We start from the raw sequence: 19,698 nt of genomic DNA, 5'->3' as shown, positions 1-19,698 counted from the left end.
CTTAACATTAAGAATCAGGATATATAGAGTGGTGATGATATATTTCTTACAGAGATTAAAGTCTCAGCACCTTTCTTTTTAGAAGTTAAAGTCTGTCCCGGAAACTGTCATAGGCACACTGCAACCAGACACAGATACACTCTGTTCCCCTCTACTAGCTAGGAGGAAAGTCTGCATATAAACAGACAAACAAAAAAAGACTTACCTTTTAGGTCTTCAAACTCCTGCTCATAAATTAAGCTTTAGATATAGCCCCCAGACTGAGATCAACTTTTCACATAATTTCAAAAGCTAGTTTGAAAACTAGAGTATATATATACAGTGAGCCAGTTTAAATTTGACTCAGTTCCTTACATTTATCCAAGCACACAGACTACATCTTCTCCTTTCCCCCCTGTCTATTGTCTTTTCCCAGGATGAAAAAGAAAATCACCAATGAAAAGAACTCGGGTGACCTAGTTTCCAATTAGAGGCTTGTACACACTCATAGTTGAGCTACAGCCCCTCTTATTTTTAAGTGAGGCCTTCTAATCTACTTGGTTACAGCAACATTAGAAAGCAGCAAGTCGGGACTATAAAAATAGGAATAGCATACCAGTACGGTAAGCTGAATGGCAGTGACATGAGCATGAATGCAAGTTTAGCAATAGGATCAGGAGGGCAGGTCTCCTTGTCCCTTCTCTGCTATCTGAAAATTAATAGGTCAACTACAATATACTACATTCATTTGTGAAGCTCACTGTCTTTCAGGGATACCAATTTTTTTCTCAAGGGCAGCAACAAGTACTCATTTCTTGCGGCAAAAAAGTATTTCGAGGCACAGATTTTTAGGATTACTTGCAGCTCAGGATGTACTATATGCTAGGCTTGTGAAATCCAGGTAAACCTTTACCCATTTCATGTCCCAGCTTTTGGTGATCCATTTTTTGGAACCCTTCTGAAATTGGGAGGTCAGATATCTGTTGTAACTCTAGGATGCTGAAAAATCTCTTTTCTATCGGCCCATTATGAGGGGGGGGGGGGCTGTCTAGGCTCCCCTTCCCATCATAATGTTCATTGTCATTGAACATCAAGAAAACCAAAGTGCTTTTCCAGCAGTCACCAGCCAATCCCTCTCCAATGCCAGAGATACAGCTTAATGGTGTAACATTGGAAAATGTTGACCATTTCCACTACGTTGGCAGACACCTCTCCACCAAAGTCAACATTGACACCAAAATACAACACCGCCTGAGCTCTGCGAGTGCAGCATTCTTCTGAATGAAGCAGAGAGTGTTTGAGGACTGGGACATCCATAGGGATACCAAGGTGCTTGTTTATAAAGCTGTTGTCCTTCCAACCCTGCTATATGCCTGTGAAATGTGGACTGTCTACAGACGTTGCATGCATCTCCTGGAACGATTCCATCAGTGCTGCCTCCGGAAAATCCTGCAAATCTCTTGGAAAGAAAAGTGGACAAATGTCAGCGTGCTGGAAGAAGCAAAGACCACCAGCATTGAAGCAATGGTCCTCCGGCATCAACTCCACTGGACAGCCACGTTGTCCGGATGCCTGACCATGGTCTCCCAAAGCAGTTGCTCTACTCTGAATTCAAGAATGGAAAATGGAATGTTGGAGGACAGGAAAAGAAATTTAAAGATGGGTCCAAAGCCATCCTTAACAACTTTGGCATAGACACTGAGAACTGGGAAGACCTGGCCCTTGAGCACTCCAGCTGGAGGTCAGCTGTGACCAGCAGTGCTATAGAATTTGAAGAGGCACAAATTGAGGGCGAAAGAGAGAAACTTGCCAAGAGAAAGGCACATCAAACCCACCCTGACCAGGATCGCCTTCCACCTGGAAACCAATGCCCTCACTGTGGGAGAACATGCAGATCAAGAATAGGACTCCACAGTTACCTACGGACCCACAGCACACTGCACACAGACTCTGGAGGACTATCGGACAACAAGGGATCGCCTAAGTAAGTAAGTTCTATCATAGGCATTACAACTATTTCTACTCTAGAGGGGAGGCACTCAGATGCAGACAGGAAAGGAGGTGTCATTCCTGTTTCTCTACTCTAGAAGAGAGGCCCCCATCTGCAGGCAGGCAAGCACTTTAAGGAGGCTTCTTACTCGTTTCTCTACTGTAGAGTAGAGGCACTTGGCTGCAGGCAGGCACACACACTTTCTAGGCCTGCATGCCACACACACACACACACTTTCATCCTCCTTTCCCCGGATTTGAACCTGCAACCTGTCAGTCTTCTGTCCTGCCAGCAGAGGGGTTTAACCCACTGTGCCACTGGGGGCTCCTTACAACTCACAACTCTGATGATTCCATAGCATAGAGTTATGCTAATTAAAGTGGTGTGAACCTGCATTAAATCTACAGTGTAGAAGCAGCCATATGGTATAAAGACATCATAAGAAAGGGAGAAAGTTCAGTGGATGAATTTTTCAGTGTTGTTATAGTATCACACACCCTCAACCTAAAAAAGAGCATTTGAGTGGGCAAAATAGCAATGCGAAAAAATATTTTGAGAAGCATACTACTTACAGCATCAAAGCCTGACAAAAATAACAAGAAGTCAAGCAAGGTGGCAGTTGGACCATTAAATGACAATGCCTTTCAAGGAGTAATAGCTGATAACATTACAGAAAAGCTAAGTCACTTCTTTCTTATCCAGAGCAGAGACTTATGCTCGAATCACTGTTTTCAGGAAAAGAGTCACTAAAAAACGAAATGTGTCAGAGAGCAGGCATAACAGGAAAGTTCAATATCTGATTTTGGAAAAATAATATCTAAGCTGGAAGGGAGCACAACAAAGGTAATGCAGTTATATCAAATGCATTGTTTTTCTAAGTGAGAACATGGTAAAGTTGTATTTCAAAAGGAATGTTAATAATTGGGAACAAATTTCCCTTACTGGCATAACACATAGAATTTCCTATTTTAAAGCTATCCTGTCTATTAAGAAAATGATCACACTTAGAGAAAACTTGAATTGCATATTTCTAAAGAGGAAAAAAATTATATCAACCAGTGTAATCAAGTTTTATCAAATCTTTTTATTTGGTTTAGTATTGTGATATGACCTAAGGGCTAATCAACAAAATTTACTACTATATCAACTAGCATAACATTAAGCAAGAACAATATTGGTGACACATCTTGGAATGCTTGATTGCTTTGATCAAAGTTCTTGGCATACAGAACTTGGCATTAAGAAATTGTACAGTGCTAGCAAGGGAAATTTTGTGAAGCTTGTAGAATGCCTAGCTATTTTTGAGCCTATCTTGAAAGAACAGATAACAACAACAACAACAACAGCAGCAGCAGCAGCAACAACAACAATAGTGAACTGGACACAAGTAGAGCTGGATGATCTGGACAGAAAAACAAGAAAACTGATGATTTTAGATTTCTGATGACAATCCACTACACATTACACCTGCGTAGTGATGTCGACAGACTTTACCTGCCAGAAAATCAGAAGGCAGAGGGCTTCTGCAAGTGAAACAAATGGTAGAAGAAGAGAAACATGGACTGGCAGATTATGTGAAAGGCAGTCAAGTACCAACATTGAGGGAAGTCAATAGTAGTAAACTGCTTAAAGTGCAAAAGACAAAGAGGGAATACTGTAACAACACAATCCAGAGCAGAAGAGAAAACTGGCAAAAGAAGGCTCTCCATGGACAGTTCCTGGGAAAAATTGAGAGCCAAATTGACAAAGAAAAAACATGGCTGTGGCTCACAAATGGAACTCTGAAAAAGGAGACGGAAGGCCTGATTCTGGCAGCCCAAGAACAAGCCATTAGAATCAATGCCATCAAAGCCAGAATTGAAAAGTCTACAACAGATCCCCAATGTAGACTCTGCAAAGAAGCAGATGAAACAATAGATCACATCCTGAGATGCTGCAAAAAGATTGCGCAGACAGACTACAAGCAGAGGCACAACACTGTTGCTCAGATGATTCATTGGAACTTGTGCCACAAATACCATCTGCCTGTAACAAAGAACTGGTGGGATCACAAGCCGGAAAAAGTTACAGAGAATGAACACGTCAAGCTACTCTGGGACTTCCGGATTCAGACAGACAGAGTTTTGGAGCATAATACTCCTGATCTCACAATCGTGTTAAAAAACAAAGTATGGATTGTTGATGTCACAATCCCAGGTGACAGCAGGATTGCAGAGAAACAACTGGAAAAGCTAACACGATATGAGGATTTAAAAATCGAACTGCAAAGACTCTGGCATAAACCAGTCAAGGTGGTCCCAGTGGTGATCAGAACACTGGGTTCAGTGCCTAAAGACCTTGGCCTGCACTTAAACACAATCGGCGCTGACAAAATTACCATCTGCCAGCTGCAGAAGGACACCTTACTGGGATCTGCACGCATTATTCGCCGATACATCACACAGTCCTAGACACTTGGGAAGTGTCCGACATGTGATCCAATTCAACAGCCAGCAGAGTGTCTGCTGTGGACTCATCTCGTTGTATTTTAAATAATAATAATAATAATAATAATAATAATAATAATAATAATCTTTATTTATAACCCACCATCATCTCCCCGAAGGGGACTTGGGGCTGCTGATATGAGGCCAAGCCCAAAATAATACAGCATAATTAGACACAAAATAGCAAAGAAATACATCACAACAAAATATATAAACTAACAAATAAAATAAAATAGACAATATAAAATGGCATAGTAAAATCAAGCACAAAGGGCGGGCCAGATGTGTGAAATAAAATGTTAAAAGGTTAAAACCCTGGGTGAGATAGGAATGAAAAGTGTATTTATAAGAGAGGAGTCCAAGAGGGAGGAGCAATGGAGTTTGGCCTTTACAGGGGGCAGGGGAAGGTGGTAAAGATCAAGAAGTGACAGGGTTACAACATAGGATAAGATCTCCAAAATGAGATTATGCAGCTTCTAGCAGGTGCTCTAAAGTAGAAGACTTTATCACATACAAACATACAACCTCATCAGAGGGGGGTGAATTTGCCAACTCCCATATAACTACACACTCAACTTCCAGTGGGGTTCTGTGGTTAAAGGGAAGGTGAAATGGAGCATTCTGCAGCAGCGGAAATACAGGCAGCTTCCCGTGTTGCACCAGGAATAGTAGAGGGAAACCAAGTGGATTTTCTACATTTTTTGTAAGATTTTGAAGGTATTCGGTTAAATTTATCTTCCTGGGATCAAAGTAATGACTTCAATATATTGAACTACAACTGCAACTTAACAAAGAGTAACTCATTTTGGGACAGAAAAGTTACTTTTATAAATGCAATCATATGGTTTCTCTGACTTTACCTCATGTTGCTGCCCTCAGTGTACTTTGTACCACAGGTCTGTGATTTGTAGCATTCTGACTTTAGAGAAACAGCAAAAAGGCAATTCTTTTAAGTACTACTAGCAAACATGAAAGTGAAGAGTCAAGTAACTACTTTAGCAGTACAGAACAAGAAGCTATACCTGGAGTAAATTGTCTTAACATAACTTTACAGTTTCTGACATTACTGTTTTCCACTAAGAAGTTTTGCTAGATATTGTGATATTGTAGCTTGAATGTTTGATTAGGACTCCAGAAACCTGGGTTCAAATCCCTTCTTGAACATGGCCCTTCTTGGCACATCTTCCCCTATGAACCAGTGCATACCTTGAGATCATCCAGGGAGGCGCTGCTCACTTTCCATCCACTGTCTCAAGCATGGTTGGTGGGGATGAGGGAGAGGGCCTTCTCGGTGGTGGCCCCTCAGCTCTGGAACTCCTTCCCTAGGGAGATCAGACAGGCTCCTTGCAATGATGCCACCACTTTGTAACGATGCTACCACTTTGTAAAGATGACACCAGAAGCAGTAGGGCCATCACTGATTTATCAGGGTCTCCTACTATTTGTAATGGATTTATAAAATTGATAACACAGTTAATAGCTTGTAATACTTTGTTGTTTTTTCTTTAATGTGTAGCGCGGCTTCACTTGAAAGTATTCGTAACAGAGACTTGGCTTTAAGGGAATCTGTAACAAGTTTATTGAAGTATAGAAGAAGTTTAATAGTTTCAATGTTTCTTAACTCCTAGAGGCACATTTCTTTAGAGGTTACATTTATAACATTCCATAAAACAACTCTTGAGAGGACTGTTCCTTCCACTAAACAGGTTTTAAACATATTTTTCTTCAAACTGAGTTTCTTTCCTTAACAATTTTGAGCAAGTTTGCACTTTCACATATCTGGGAATTGTTTTTTCTGAGACCGGCTCTTGGCTACCACACCATCAAAAAAGTTCAGTTAGGGCAAGAGTACGTGCAAATCAACTACTTAAACTGACAAATCACAACCAACCAGGATCCTTAGACCCACTTCTCAAAGTATATAAAGCAAAGGTTACTCCCATGCTCTTGTACGGAGCTGAAGTTTGGGGTCTAAACCAGGTACCATTACTAGAGCAATCACAATCACAGCACCTGCGAAGTTTCCTAGGAGTGGACAGGACGACCCCAGCTGCCGCAGTAAGAGCGGAACTGGGAATACACACAGTGGATGGCTTATCCAAAATCAGGGCCTACAACTACTGGGCAAAATTGATGGCCATGGAAAATGATAGACTCCCCAAACTGTGCCTGTTAGAGCAGATAGAAAATCAACATCAGACCTCTTGGTTAGTTCTCCTGACAAAATACATCAGGAGCTGTGGACTTCCGACTCGGTATCCGAATCTCTTAGAAGAGTTAGACCCAAAAATAGTTGCTCAACGAGTATTGGATATAGAAGGCCAAAAAGACATCGCTACCCTCAGTAAAGCTGGCTCACTGAAATGGTTAGGCCGCTTTAAACATACTTTCCAAACAGCTCGATATCTAAAAACAGAAATGCCTAAACACCTTAGGAGGGTATTTACCAGAGCTCGTTTTGAACAGCTGGATACAATGGACAAGCACGGAAGGTTTAATCAAGTCCCATACAACGAACGATTTTGTATTTGTGGAGCACCAGAGGTGGAGGATATCACGCATGTATTGTTCAACTGTGAGCTGTATAAGAAAGAGAAAGACCATTGCCTTGGACCATACATTATTCAAAAAACACACTGGGACCCATATATTAAAACCTCATTTTTGTTGGCCGGACAGAACCCTAAAATAACACACAAAACAGCCCTTTTTCTATTCAAAGCAACACAGCTGAGAATTGCACATTTAGAATCAATTGGGGTAAACTGTGGAGGTGACGCAGACATTTGATCTGAACGAGATCCTGTTGACAGCTTGTTTATTTTAACTCCTTTTATACCAAGGGTTGTATGTTGTATGTATGACTATGTATGACTATGTGTTAATTGTGTTATGTGTTAAATGTTTTGATACGGCCAATAGGCCAATCAATAAAACGTATCTATCTATCCTTAACAGTTCACTTCAGGTACCAGCTTATTCTTTCGCTATGTTATTTCTGTTGAAGTAAAGATGCTTACTGGGGTTATATCCCCCTTTTTGCTCATAATCTAACTACTAATCTAAATAAGTCAACTTGATCTATCTAAACCACACAGGCTAAAAGCCTAAACCTTCCTGGTTCTCAACACAGTAGAACCAGCCTTTCCCTGTAGTTCTCTAACTACAGACTGCTTCCCTGATTCTCAACACTGTAGAACCAGCCTTTCCTGCAGTTCTCAGACTACAGACTGACCATTTTAAAATGCCTGCCCTACCAAGTGGCAGTTGGCTCCGCCCCTTTTTCATGGCAACCCAGCTCTGAATGAGCTGAGCTGACTACCATCCCCCCAGTTATGCTATTTTAAATACTTACTCTTTTAAACACCTATCTATAATTATACATAACTGTAGGTTAAAATTCACACTTCATCACACTCCCATCTTGTCCTCTTTCCAGAGACAATTAAAAACCTGGATGTTCTGGCATGCTTTTGATTAAGCAGTCCACCAGTAATTTTCCTCTTCCCTACTTTAAGTTCAGCTCTTTACATCGGCCCTCTTATTGTCTACTTCAACACTGCCTACTTGATTGTTGCACTTTCCTTGAGCTCCCCTCAGAATGTATCGTACTCAGTGAGCCTGTATCTCAGCTATGTTGTTTATCTCAGCCATATTATTTGATGTTGTTTACAATTGTGATTGTTTTTATATTTTTATATCTGATATTTTTAATCTGTGGTGTTTTATTTGTAATTTTTGGGCATGTCCCTTGTAAGCCACCCCGAGTCCCTTTGGGGAGATGGTTGGCGGGGTATAAAAATAAAGTTGTTGTTGTTGTTGTTTTGTTATTATTATTATTATTATTATTATTATTATTATTATTATTGAAACCTGCTGGGTGGCCCGGGACAAATCACACTCTCTCAGCTGCAAGGGGAACTTCCTTTGAAAAGAGCTTGTCAATAGAACACATGACAAGGTTCACACCTTGGAATCCACAAACAGAAAACATGTTGAAGGCACACAGTAACAATTTTCAATACAGCATGTACTTGTTACAGCTGACATGCTCTTTTTAAAGAATTTCCCAAGGTTTTTCTTCTGTCTTTTCCTTTGGATATTAAACTTGCAAAAACCATTCAGGTCAGAGGTATCAAAACTATCAATCAAAAGGACATCTTGGGTGTTCCATTAAGAAGGCTCAATTTACTTTGTTAATTTTTTAATAACAGAGAGAACAGTGTCAGAACGCATGCTAGCAACCACCAAGCCAGATGCAAAGTTAGAAAAGACATAATTTGAGCCACAGGTCAACAAGAGAAAGTGTTGTCAGACAACCAGGTCACAAATATTGTCTTGAAAGCATTACACTTTCTACACAGGAAGTGACAAGTTCAGCGATAATTAGCTGTGTCTTTATGGTGCATTTAATTTCCATGATGCCACAATAGCTCTGACAACATGATCACAAAGGCAATAGAGTTGAAAGCTGCTGACCTTTTAGGTTAACTCTAATTGGAGCACCCTTAAATTAAGGCTCTAATAGGTAATAAGATCATTATTGTTTAGGTCAGTTTCTGCTAATTTGTGTTTGTGTATTGCAGGTGTTTGCTTTCTTATGACTGCTTGCTATGGAAGATTATTACTCTGTACACAGAGAGATGTAGAAGTGTAGGCTGTATTCACATGGTATCCACTTTATCATATGGATATTTTTTAATAAAGGCCAAGGAAATCGCATGCAAGTTGCCATATTCTGATTAACATTATACATTGAAATTGTATTAAAGTTATTAATTCAGATTATTATCCTGCACCATGTTACCTCAAACAAAGACCCATTAAGTTCAGTGGGACTTATTTCTGACAAGGCAAGTGTAGAGTAGTGCTATTAATTGTTTCTGTTAATTGCAGTCAAGTTGGCTTTGAGTTATGATAACCCTATGAAAGAGAGACTTCCAAGAGTTCTGTCTGGATGAGGAGGAACAAGCTGAAGATTAATCCCGACAAGACAGAAGTCCTCCTGGTCAATCGTAAACCGGATCGGGGTATAGGGTGGCAACCTGTGCTGGATGGGGTTGTACTCCCCCTGAAGTCACAGATCCACAGTTTGGGTGTCCTCCTGGACTCATCACTTACACTTGAAGCTCAGGCATCGGCGGTGGCCAGGAGGGTCTTTGCACAATTAAGACTCATGCGCCAGCTGTGACCATACCTCGTGAAGGCAGATCTGGCCAAGGTGATCCATGCAAGGCATCCAGGTGTTTTAAGGGCAGAAGGATTGACTTGGGGTGCTGGTGGCAGAGTGCCTGAGTAGCCCAGTGGAACCCACTGGCCCCCAGCAAAGTCGCAGGGCTAAGGGTATGCAGACAGAGGCGGCCCTAGGTAATTTTCAATGGTAAGCAAATAGTATTTCCCCCCCCCCCCCACCAACCAATCACTGATTGGACTACTGCACTCTACGTGGGGCTGCCCTTGAAAACGGCTCAGAAATTCCAGATGGTCCAACGGGTGGCAGCCAGGTTGCTAACTGGTGCTCCTTACAGGGAGAGGTCAACCCTCCTGTTCAAGGAGCTCCACTGGCTGCCATTTATTTTCTGGACCCAATTCAAGGTGCAGGTTCTTACCTACAAAGCCCTGAATGGTTTGGGACCCGCCTACCTACGTGACCGTATTTCTGTATACGAACCCACACAATCTCTTCGATCATCTGGAGAGGCCCTGCTCGCGCTCCCACCTGCATCGCAAGCACGATTGGTGGGGAAGAGAGAGAGGGCCTTCTCGATAGTGGCCCCTCGACTCTGGAATTCACTCCCCAAGGACATCAGGCAGGCCCCAACTCTGGCAGTCTTCAGGAGGAGTTTGAAAATGTGGTTGTTCTAGTGTGCCTTCCCAGAATAATGAATCCTCAGCACTTTGTCCTCTAAAGCACTTTATATTGATTTAGGTCTGTTCGTATGTCTCCACTATGCCTACTTCCTTATCTCGTCCATTACCAGCATCATTTAATTTTTTTTAATTACATTTGGCCCAGCCATAGTTTTTAAAGTGTTCTGTATTATTGTCTATGCTTATGTTATTGTCTATGTGGTTTATTTTAAATGAATGTAATGTTATTGTTATTGCTTGTATTGTTGTATTGTGGGCTCGGCCTCATGTAAGCCGCATTGAGTCCCTTGGGGAGATGGTAGCGGGGTACAAATAAAGTATTATTATTATTATTATTATTATTATTATTATTATTAGGTCTATTGAACTCAGGAACCCAGATTCCTGTAATGAGTCTATCTCCCGTAAGGTAATTTCCCTTTCCCCCTAGTACCATATTTCACTGTACAATAGTTGCCCCCCCCTTATTTTGGATCACAATTTTGTTTGTTTTTTCTTTTGTGCAGTAGTTGCACTGACATCAACACTCTTTTCAATGGTTGAGTTCAAAAGCACTGAGTGAAGAGAGTGACAACAACATATTTAAATTCCAGTCCTCCTCTGTCCATGGGTTCAGGGAACAGCTGAGAACAAAGCATTCCCGGTGGAAAAGGTGGCACCCCACTGAAGGAGCTCAGCAATCATGAGTTCAGTGGGGGAAAGCCTTATGAGACTGGATTTTATTTGAGGAGTGGCCCCTTTCCACCCAGAAGCTCCTTCTCGAGCAGGCATTCATCCTATGTCCCCTGCGGCTGGATCAAGGCTTCCAGGTGCTTTAAGGGCAGAAGGATTTATTTGGGGTGCTGGTGGAAGAGTGCCTGAATAGCCCAGTGGAATCCACCGGCCCCTAGCAAAGTCGCAGGGCTAAGGGTATGCAGACAGAGGCGGCCCTAGGTAATTTTCAAAGGTAAGCAAACAGTATTTTGCCGCCCCCCCCCCCCAACCAATCACTGATATATATATATTCTGTTCGTCGTGGGAGTTCTGTGTGCCATATTTGGTTCAATTCCATCATTGGTGGAGTTCAGAATGCTCTTTGATTGTAGGTGAACTATACATCCCAGTAACTACAACTCGCATATGTCAAGGTCTATTTTCCCCCAAGAGTGCCTCAAGAGCGCCCCTGGGCAAAATTAACTATACTGCAAATGATTACTTTGTGTAATGGGTTGAGCCACCCCTGTATGCAGATGGAGCACAAAGATGATCATGGCCATGATCAGCACCAGGGTCTCCATGTACCACTGATGTTTAAGTATTATACATAATATTAGCATTTTTACAACAAAAATGGGCAACTATTAGGTGCTAAAAATAATGCTTTATACCAGGAGTCGAGGGGCGGATACGGCCCTCAAACTAAGCCGAGGGGTGGATACGGCCCTCCAAGGTCATTTACCCAGCCCTCACTCAGGGTCAACCTAAGTCTGAAATGACTTGAAAGCACATAACAACAACAACAGCAGCAGCAGCAGCAGCAGTAACAACAACAACAATCCTATCTCATCAGCTAAAAGCAGGCCCACACTTCCCACTGAAATACTTTTATATTTGTTAAAATTTTTCTTCATTTTAATTATTGTATTATTTTAAAGTGTTTTCTGCACTACAAATAAGATATGTGCAGCGTGCATAGGAATTCATTCATGTTTTTTTCAAATATAATCTGGACCTCCAACAGTTTGAGGGACTGTAACCTGCCCCTCTGTTTAAAACGTTTAAGGGCCCCTGCTTTATACCTTAGCAAAAATGTGTTGTCTTTCATAATGAGTCATGTTGTTTTGTGATATCCAGGGCAAATTCACTTAACTCTCAAACACTGGACTCTTTTAGGGCCATAGGCACATGTAAGTTTCCCTTATGTGTAGGGATGTCCTTTTTCAGTCACTGCAGGGATGAAAATACCCATTGTGACCTCTGGATGATGCTCCTACCTGAAGGAGGTAGACAGGCCATTGTGAGCTATGGCTGATATTAGGAACATCAGCTAGTGCTTACTAGAGTAGACATCTCATTGAAGCTGACTACCTGAAGGAGATAATCAATTCTTGACAATCTGGTGAATAGAGAATGGCTATTATGACATCAAGCTGATGCTGCCAATCAAGAAAAAGGACATTCTAAACTAAGTCTGATGCTGCCTACCTGAAGGAGAACGACTTGCCTTTATCATGTCAAATTGATGCTGGCAAACTGAAGAACAGATATGTGGCATCACAAGTTCTTGCTGATGCTGCTGACCTGAAGGACACCGACTAGCCATTGTGTGACCTCAAGCTGATATTATCAATCAGGAGAGAGGCAGCGCATTGTGACTCCTACCTGATGCTGACTTCCCGAAGTGCACAGCCTGGTCATTTCAGCCTATGACTGATTATGTAGACCTGGAGGATAGACACCATAGAGTAACCACAGCCTGGTCATTGCAGCCTCTGACTGATTATGCAGACCTGGAGGATAGAGACACCATAGTGTAACCACAGCTGATATTGTGAATCTGAAGGAAAGAAACTGGAAACTTTTTACTCTGTCTGCCTGCCTGCCTCCCTGAAGAAGAGAAGGACTGACCAATATGATATCAAGCTATTGTAAGTAATCTCTTATAATGCATCCTACTTGAAGGAGGGAATTGGAGCATTGCAACATTTAGCTGATGCTGCCAACCTGAAGTGTAAAGATAGATCATTGTGATGTGAGCCTATGCTATCAACTTGAAGGAAAGAGAGTGCCATTGTGAGCTTAGGCACATGCTACTTACTGGAAGAAGACAATAGTCATTGCTGATGCTGCCATCCAGATAGAGATCTGTAGGCCATTGTGACTTCTGGTTGATCTAAAAGATGTTGTGGTAAGTCATAGCAGGACCAAGTGTGTGTGTGAAGAAAAACCTTATGGTGTTAATTATGTTGTACAGCTGGAATAGTAGGTCAACCATAAGATTGAACCATACCCAATGGTGTATATCTGTATGGTTTTTACAGTGTGGTAGGTTGGTAGGTGGTTGTAGGTGGGTTTGGATGGTGGAGAGCTACTCTGAAGGAGGCTATGGTGAAATAGCAATTTATTCAAGGTTTATTTTTGCTCTCTCATTTGATGTAAAATGAAGATGCCTTATTTTGTGGACTATGTAAGTTTCTTGCATTGTTTGATTTTTGTATGCATTGCAAGTCTTATATTTTCATCTCTGCTAAGTAAAGAGTAAAGATTTTTCTGTTTCATTTTTACTCTGGTCAGTGAGTCTTTTTGCATTTGGACTTTGGGTGCTGGGTAAAGTTTGCTGCTGTTCAACAAAAGAGACTATAAATTCTTAGATCAAGGAAAGAGACAAACTATATTGTAAGCTGTACTGATGGTTCCTACATAAAAGAGGTAAAGAGTATTTATTTATTTATTTATTTATTTATTTGGGGTTCTTTTACACCACCCTTCTCACCCCGAAGGGGACCCAGGGAGGATTACAACAGCAAAGGCACGATTAGATGCCTGCATCACAAAACAATCATCACAAAACTACAACACATTCACAATTACCAACAATTCATGCATTATCCCAATAAAAACAATAAAATCAATAAAAACCAATACAAACCCACTTCCTCTTCCTACACTGTCAGTGTTCGCTATCTCATAGATCTGTTTTTTTATTCCACTTCGTCAATCCTGCTGGTCTTACTCGTCTAATTGTCTTATTTAATTGCCTGGTTGCCCAAAGGCCTGGTCCCATAACCATGTCTTCACCCTCCTTCTGAAGGAGAGGAGGGATGATGATGCTCTGATTTCCCCTGGGAGTAAGTTCCACAGGTGAGGGGCCACCACTGAGAAAGCCCTGCTCCTTGTCCCCACCAGCCTCACTTGTGACAGTGGTGGGGTCGAGAGCAGGGCCTCCCCAGATGATCTCAAGCTCCAAGGTGGGACGTAGCGGGAGATACATTCGGACAGATACACTGGACCGGAACCGTACAGACCAGCACCTTGAATTGTGCTCGGTCAAGAATTGTGCTCGGTCAAGACCAGCACCTTGAATTGTACTCGGAACTGAACCAGCAGCCAGTGGAGCTGGCACAACAGGGGGTTGTGTACTTAAGAGTAGTTAAGAGTACTCCTTAACTAATGCTACCAATATGAAGCCATTGGGACCTCAGCTAATGCTGCCTACCTTAAGAGGAGAAATGGGACATTGTGAACCCTGACTGATATCTTCAATCTAAAGACAGGCTATGCGGAGCTCTGACTGATGCTGCCTAACACAAGGAGAAAGAAATGCCATTGTACCATCTCAATGATTTGATAACCTGAAGGAGATAGTCAGACTCTTGTTATCGCAAAGTAATCTTGCTTGCTTAAGGAAGAGAGACTGACTGTTGTGACATCAATCTGATGCAGCCAATCAGAAAGAAAGAAGCCATTGTAAAGTAAGGCTGATGTTGCCTACCTGAAGGAGAGAAACTTGCCATTATTACCTCAAGATACTGCTGCCAACCTGAATGATATATAGGGGTGATTCTAGCTGTTGCTGCCAACCTGAAGGAGACAGACCTTTGGTTGACGATACTTAACTGAAAGAGAGACAGAAATGTCATCTGGCTGGTGCTGCCCAACTGAAGGAGGGACACAAGCCTTTGAGATCTCTAACTGATGCAACTTAACTAAAGAACAGACACAAGCCATTGTGTCCTCTAGCTAATGGTGCCTAACTGAAGGAGAGATGGAAACCATTGAAACTTCTACCTGATGAGGCCTAACTCTGGGGCCAGAGTAAAAAAGGGAGCTGAGTAGACAGTTCCATCTTGTCTCCTGTAACATCAGAGCCCTTCTACCAGTACCAACGGCGGCTCTGGGGCCAGAGTAAAGAAGGGAATCGAGACGACAGTTCCGTCTTATCTCCTGTGACATCAGAGCCCTCCCCCCAGAACCAACGGCCACTCTGGGGCCAGAGTAAAGAAGGGAGCAGAGAAAACAGTTCCATCTTGTCTCCTGCGACATTAGGGCCCTTTCCCCAGCACCAATGGCCACTCTGGGGCAAGAGTAAAGAAGGTAGCCGAGAAGACAGTTCCATCTTGTCTCCTGTGACACCAGAGCCCCTTTCCCAGCAACAATATAATATTATATAATACTAATATTATGTATGATGTATTAGTACTATGCTAATAATATAGTATGTTGTATGTACATATGACTTGAAGGCCGCTCTGAGTCCCCTTTGGAATGAGAAGGATGGCATATAAATGTCATAAATAAATAAATAAATAAATAAATAAATAAAATAAATAAATAACAAAAGGAAAGAGACTCACTGCCTCTGTATGGCAGATACAGTGCTTTGATTGGGTGTTCCTGATTGTCAGGTGTTAGATTGGATTGCCCAGGTGGTTTACTTGAACTTTATGACTCTAGTAAGTGCTATAATATTATATGGATAGGTCACTTTCTGGTTCATGCAGATAAATTGTTTTTAAATGTTCTCGAGGATGAAACTGAGAGCTATTAATATGAATGCAGTACATGCACAAAGTAAGACCTATGTTAGAGCCAAGATTCCTTTCCTTGATATTGTGCTGAACAGTCCTACTTGCCATTGTTGCCGTATAAAAACATCAAAGCTATCCATGCTTAAAATGAAATAATGAAATCAAGATCAACACAGATAAATTAAAAACGCAAGAAAGGAAAAGATTGACTTCATACAAAATGTACAGAAGACTTTGAGATGCAAGTTTATTTCAGATCCAATTTGAAATATGTTTGAAGGATGGAACTGGAATTCCGATTACTTGGCGGGTATCTGATGAGACATGATTCTGTCATCAATGGTGGACATGACCGCTGTAACACACTACCATGGAGAAACCTAATGCGGCATTTCATTTGCGCTTCCCAAACAGCTGAGATGCGTCATTTGATAACACCCTGTTCACTTGGCCTTTTGGGGAAAAGATAATTTGGGAAGGTTTTTAACCCTTCTTCATGGAGGAATATTTATTGAAAGGACTAGAAAGATATGCAAAGTGCCCTCAAAGGAACAGAATGGCCACCTATTAAAAGAGAGCTGATATGACATGCCAGTTTGCTTTTTGAAGTATGAGTGGACTCAGAAATGATATACTGAACAAGTGAAAGTTTCAAAACATTTCTGTGAGTTTCCTGTTGTCTCTCAATATTTGATAGTCCAGTCAAAATCACTAGTTGTACAGTGGAATGACAGTTTATTTTTGTACAGCTACAGGAATGTCACTCAACATGAGTGAGCAGCAGCCAAATTAAAAGAGGACACTCAAGGAATTCTTTGTCACTGCACTGAATCCACTGTTCGGGGTAAATTTTAGGCTTGGGTAACAACGGAAAAAATTGTTTCTAAACTCGTTTCATTTTTAGAGGTCCATCGTGTTTCGTTTTTTTAAAGAATTCCGAATTTTTCCTTTTAAAAATTTCGAAATATACGAAATTTCGTATAATTATGAATCGATTCGTTAATGGCGGATGCAATTGCGCAATATGCTAAAAAAAAACCTCCAAATGGGACAGGGGGAACTTCTGAAGCTTCCCTCTCCCTCTGTTGTTGACTGTTGGTGTGATAAAACAAACAACAACTATAAAACTTGCACCAGACATGCGAAAATAATTACAAAATAATTACGAAATAATTTCGAAATAATTACGAAATAACAATGAAATAATTACGAAATAAATTGAAAAAAATGTTTCGAATCTAATTTACTCCTCACACTATTCCTGCATGGCTCAATATCGGATCGTAAGCTAATTTAAATACGAATTAATAACGAATTACGAAATTAACGAACGAAACCACCCAAGCCTAGTAAATTTGCATGTTTTGCCTTCTCTCAACAATTTTCCAGATTGGATTTATAAAATCCAGTGAGTACCACTGAGAAATGAGGTAACTTCCATCTTTTTCTTCTGCATTCCTCTAATATCTTCCATTTCTTTGTTGGATTTGCCTTCAATAGAATCTGGAATATGCTGAGCAATTAGGGAATCTTTGGGTTTTTTAAAAGCATGATGAACAGATGATTTCATTTGGAAAACTGCCTGTAGTACATGCAGAGAGTAGGGCTGTGTGGTTGCCTTCTGGCAAAAATTAGTTGAAAAAACAAAATTGAATCTACCATAACTGTTAGAAGATGTGCTTAGCATGATTATTCATTTCATTCTTCCAACTTTATCTCCATGAAATGTGGCTTCTGTTTTTGGTTTCTGAATTTGCATTACAAACCAAAAAGTCCTAATAATTTGTGTTTTGTTTGCATGCCGTGGGTATGGAAGAAGTCTCTGTACTCCCACCCAGGGCATGATGGATATTGAGATTTCTACCTCTCTTTTCTCACATTTCTTTTTCGGCCAGTCAGAGGCCTGGTTGACTGTGTCAATTCTCCTCCCCTCTTGTGGTGTGTGCTGGTTGGGACTTCAATTCCCAACATTTAACAGAGGCTGGAAGCCAGCCTGCAAGCCTTTTGCAGCTATTGGTTTAAAAAGTGTCATTTTGGTCTAGAGACCACTCTTTTTCCTGGGGATGAGATCTCCATTTGGAAAAGCCCTCCTGCTTTCTTTAGTATAGAAAAAACCTCAGATGTGCTGGTGGCCAGCTAGGCAGTTCAGACAAGCCATTGTGAGTATGATTGAGATTAGGGTTGAGGTTACCCTCTTGCCTTTGAAACTGGCATTGAGCTAGAGAAAGACAGTATTCTAAAGGACAGTAGCTCAGTGCTGGGGCAGGGAATATCTCAGGATTTCCTTGCCATTGAGAAAGGCTCCACCACTTCATCTCCAAAACTAATCTTGAGCTTAGATAGGGGAAGACCTGCTCTTTCCGAAAGATAACAGCTCAGGGTTAGGGTAAAAGATCCCAGGATTTTTCTACCGTTGGGGAAAAGTTAACTCAGTAACTGAAGGAAAAAGGAAAGAAAGAACATCTATATGGTTTCCCAAATTGACTGTTTTGTTTGTAACTTCATCAAGTTATGCCAAGTCAGTCAAGGACTTTGAAAAATAAATGTTCTGTTGATGTTCAATTCTGGACTGGCCTCAGTTGCTGAGAATCTGGAGCTTCTCAGAAAGGCACCCGTGGTTCGCCCAGATAAAGAGAGAAGCACATCTTAGTTTTAACTTCATAGTGTCTGGGTGTGACGGCACTATATATATATATATATATATATATATATATATTAGGCCTGGGTAACAACGGAAAAAATTGTTTCTAAAATCGATTCGTTTTTTGGGGTTTTTTGCGTTTCGATATTTTAAAAAAAATTCGATATTTACGAAATTTCGTAAATGGTAAAAAAATTACAAAACAATAACGAAACAATAACGAATCGATTCGTTAATGGCGGCCGCGATCGCGCAATACGCTAAAAAAACTTCTGAAGCTTCCCTCTCCCTCTGTTGTTGACGGTGTGATATTATATTTTTTTTCACTAATTAAACAAAAAACAACTATAAAACTTGCCCCAGACATGCGGAAATAATAACAAAACGACCTCAAACCAATAACGAAACGAATACATAACGAAATACGAAGCATTTACGAAACGAATTGAAAAATTCGTTTAGTTTTTAAGTTGCTCCAGAATGGTTCGTTATCGCTTTGTTAACCAAAAAAATAACTAATTTTTAACGAATTACGAATTAACGAAATGAAACCGCCCAGCCCTAATATATATATATATATATTGTATTAAGACAAATGTAATAGCACTTTCATTATCTGGAGTGAAGTAAGAGAAGTGGTGATACAACTAGTATGTGATTATCCCCCAGTGGGATTATCAGTGATCGTCATTTGCAACAAGCATATATTCTAGTTCTTGATGAATGGATGTATAAGATATGATAATGTGCCTTGATGCCTAAATTAACTAATTAGATATGGGCTGGAGAAGATGGACTAAAATTAAATATTTTTCCAAAACAATGGACACAGTTAATTAATACAAATCCTCTGAATCAAAATGTTCCATATTTTGTCCACAAGATGTAAAGCTGTTAACAGGACAGTATCTGAATTATAATAAAATATAAAAGTGGGGAATGATTTTTAGTGAGGCAAGCTTGTGATGGATGCTTAAAGCCCCACTAATTATTAAAATTAGCTAAGTACATCTTAAGATGATGATTCATGAAAAGCCTGAAGATATTTCTCCATCAGATGCTGCATTATCTATATTTGATACATATCTTCATTAAGATTAAAAAACATTTGTTTCCTGCAATAATTGTTAGTTAAATCCGGTTTATGATTCATTGTGCTTGATGGCACAGCAATGCATCTACAATTTGCCAATGAGCATGTTGCCTATTATTAATATGCATTTC

The sequence above is a fragment of the Anolis sagrei genome, chromosome 4, assembly GCF_037176765.1.
Source record: "Anolis sagrei isolate rAnoSag1 chromosome 4, rAnoSag1.mat, whole genome shotgun sequence".
In the NCBI taxonomy this organism is placed as follows: domain Eukaryota; kingdom Metazoa; phylum Chordata; class Lepidosauria; order Squamata; family Dactyloidae; genus Anolis; species Anolis sagrei.
This window is presented reverse-complemented; position numbering follows the sequence as displayed.